This window comes from Grammomys surdaster, unplaced genomic scaffold (assembly GCF_004785775.1).
Source record: "Grammomys surdaster isolate TR1022 unplaced genomic scaffold, NIH_TR_1.0 921, whole genome shotgun sequence".
NCBI classification, from domain to species: Eukaryota; Metazoa; Chordata; class Mammalia; order Rodentia; family Muridae; genus Grammomys; species Grammomys surdaster.
In genome coordinates this window covers 32960-36918 of record NW_021605340.1, presented here as the reverse complement: position 1 = coordinate 36918, position 3959 = coordinate 32960, and positions in this window count along the sequence as shown.

The window sequence follows — 3959 nt, the reverse complement described above, 5'->3', positions numbered from 1 at the left end:
CAGGGGACCTTGTGCAGGTGGGAAAAGGTAGGGGGTGAGGGTAAGGGTGAGGATCCTGGCTTCTGGCCCATCTGGATTAGAACTTCTAACAGCAGGCATCACGGGTGATTCATTTTTACCTGGAAAGAAAAAAGAAGGGGATTCTCAGGGAGATTTCTCTTCCCTGGATGTAAATTGTTATTCATCGTATTTATGATTGGGCCTGGCTTTGTGAGGGTATCTATTTTTTTCATTAATATTTGTGGTAGCCGGTTAGCTGTGCCTTCTGTGGTATTGGACAGGCATATCAGTCCTCGGCTCCATAAGGGAACTGGGTCTGGGGCATTCCCTTTACGGGTATGAGGGTCCTTCCCCATATCTGTGGCAATGTTTTGTTGGTCTTGGTGGTGCCCGAGGTCACCAACATGGTCAGCAAGAGATTTGCCATCAGCTTTCAGCTTTAGAGAGAGAAAAGTGAACAAGGCATTCTAGAAAGATTTTAATTTCTGTACTTATCTCCTCCCTGACCATAGATCGTTGAGTAGAGAGTGGTTCAGTTTCCATGAGAGTGTAGACTTTCTGATGATTTTGCTGTTGTTGGGGTCCAGTTTTAATTTATGGTGGTTTGATATAATAAAAGGCATTATTTAAATCTTTCTGTATGTGTACAAGCTCACTTTGTGACGGAGTATATGGCCAATTTTGAGTGGTAAGAAGAGTTATTTTTTGTGTGTGTGTTTTGGTGAGTACAGATATCTGTTAGGTCCATTTGATTCATAATGTTGGTTCAGTTTCATTAATATCTGTTTAGTTTCTATCCTTGATGACTTGTCAATTAGTGAGAGTGCAGAGATAAAGACTCCCACTATTAATGTATGGGATTGCATGTATGATTTAAACTTTATCAATGTTTCTTTTACAATGTGGGAGCCCTTGCATTTGGGGCATAGATCCTCATAATTGAAACATGATTTTCATAGATTTTTCCTTTGATGAATGTGAAGTGTGTCTTTCCCCATCTCTTTTGAATAATTTTGTTTTACAGTTCCTTTTATTAGATATTAGAATGGATACTCCAGATTCCTTCCTGATCCACTTGCTTAAAAATTTTTTTTCAACCTTCCATTTCTGAGATAATGTTATCTTTATCACTGAGATATGCTTCTTTTTTATTTAATCTTTTATTTATTTTTACTTATTTACTTTTTTTTACACTACAGATTTTATTCCACACCCCTCATCTACCCTCCGACTCCTCCACATCCCATACCTCTTCCCCATGTCCCTATCTTTACAAGGATGTTCCCATACCATATCCCCAACCCAACCAGACGTCTAAACACCCTGGGGCCTCTAGTCTCTTGATGGTTAGGGACCTTAGATGAAATGCCAAGCATAGTGAGAGGGAACTTGTAGAGCCTACCTCAAGCAGGAAGACAGGGCATCAAGTGAGCAGGGGGTTGCCATCCCACAGTCAAAACTCAAACCCATAATTGTTCCTGTCTGAAAGAACTGCAGGGATGGAAATGGAGAGCCTGAGAAAAAGAAGGCCCAGCAACAGGCCCAAGGTGGGATCCAGCTCAAGGGGAGGTTCCAAGAACTGACACTCTTACTGAGGTGTGGTTCTTGTATACAGCACAATGGTGGATCCTGTTTTTCTGTACATTAGTTTAGTCTTTGTCTTTTTATTGGGGAATCAGTCCATTGATGTTGAGAGATTTTAATGATCAGTGATTGTTGCTTCATGTTTTTTAATGCTGCTGCTGCTTATGGTGGTGGTGGTGATGGTGGTGGTAGGTGTGTGTGTGTGTGTGTGTGTGTGTGTGTGTGTTCATGAGTGTTTTTCTTGCTTTGTTTTGCTATTATGTAATTACATTCTGTGTATTCATGGGCATAGTTATCTTTCTTGGGTTAGAGTTTTCCTCCAAGTGTTTTCTATAAGGTTGGATTTATAGATAGATAGTGTTAAAATTTGGTTTTGTTTTAAAATATCTTATTTTCTCCTATGATGATTGAGAGTTTATCTGGGTAGAGTAGAATAGGATGATATCTGTGGCTTTTTAGAGGCTGCAAGACATCTATCTGTCCAGGGCCTCCTAGCTTTTAGAGTTCTGCTGAAAAGTTGGTTGTAATTCTGATAGATCTGCCTTTGTATATTACTTGATCCTTTTCTCTTACACCTTTTCATATTATTTCTTTGTCCCACAGATTTAGTGTTTTGATTAATGTGAGGCAGAAGTATTTCCTTTTCTTGTCTAGTCTAATTGGTGTCCTATAAGCTTCTTGTATGTCTATAGACCTCCACTTCTTTATGTTGGTAACATTTTTTCCTGTGCTTTTGTTGAAGTTATTTTCTTGTCCTTAGATCTGAAACTCTTAACGTTCTTCTACTCCAATTAGTCTTAGGTAAGGTCTTTTCATGGTGTAATCACATACCATGGATGTTTTGTGTCAAGAAATTTTTAGATTTAACATTTTCTTTATCTATTTCATAGATTTCTTCTACCATATATTGTGTGCCTGAGATTCTCTCTTCCATAACTTGTATTATTTAATGATGCTTATGTCTGTCCTCTTCTCTTCCTTAGTTTTTCTATCTCTAGGATTGCCTCAGACTGTAGCTTCTTTATTGCTTCTATTTTTATTTCAAATTTTATTTCAGATTTATTTCCTTCACTTATTTACTTATATTTTTCTGTATTTCCAATGGGGTTTAATTTTTTTCCCCTTTAAAAGCCTCTATCTATTTGATTGTATTTTCCTATATTTTCTTAAGTGACTTATTAACTTCATTTTTAAACACCTCTATCCTCAGAAATGAGATTTAAGGTCATAGTCATGCATGTTAGAGTATCCAGGGTTTGCTGTAGTAGGATAGCCATTCTCTGAAGGTTTCAAATTGCCATGACTTTTGCTGATTATAGTCTTATGCTGATCTTTAACCATCTGGCTCTCCCTCGATATTCCTGATGTGCAAGGTATTTGAAGATGGCATAACCTTGATTTCCTGATGTGGCAGGCCTCTGATGGGTATCATTGAGCTAGACAATGAAATTTATCAGGCAATGTAAGTCTCCCAGGTGTTGGGTAAGTCTCTGAGAAAAGAGAGAGTAGAGGATTCCAGGGGAAAAGCAGACAGAGAAGTGATGGTACAATGGTGCTCAGGGAGAAAGCACACCACTCTGGGTAGCAGAGAGTTCCCCAGATGACTCAGGGGTCAGAAGAATGGATGCAGAGAGAAATCTAACTTGTATCAATAGGACTGATAAATGTGGATATATAGTTGCCTGGACAATAGTGGTTAATGTGGTGACAATGGGCTGATCAGGGCAGCTGGGCATGCCCAGGAGGACTCTGCAAGCAGGAAATGAGTGCAGGGAGGGAAACTATGCTGTATGCTTCCAGATAAGTAGATCTAATAAAGGTGGGGGAACAAGTGCAGGGAGAGAATCTCAACATTAGCATTCTTTATGTGTCATCTACTCCTGACACTTGTCACTTGTGTTTGATGTGAATGTGTTCATTTCTTGTAAGGTACATTTAGAATACCTCCCATGTTTAAATATCTACATCCTCCTGAAGATAAAGTAAATCCATCTTCTCTTTGATGGATTTAGCTTTCTGTGCTTTAGTCTGCATCCCAGACCTAATTCTCTCTCTCTCTCTCTCTCTCTCTCTCTCTCTCTCTCTCTCTCTCTCCCTGCTCTCCTTCTGCGTGCTTTCTCATACAACCTAGGGCTGTCCTTACTATGTGGCTCAGACTGTCATGGAACTCCTGGAATTCTTCCTGATCCAGTAGCTATATGCTGGTATTCCACAAGTAAAATAGCATGGCTAATAGAACAGTTTCTATTACCCTCCTTCCAGAGAACAACCCTGTCTTCAAGCACTGTAGATATTTCTGTGTCACAATATCCTTTATTTAGCACTGTTGGCATCTTTCTTCTTCTTCTTCTTCTTCTTCTTCTTCTTCTTCTTCT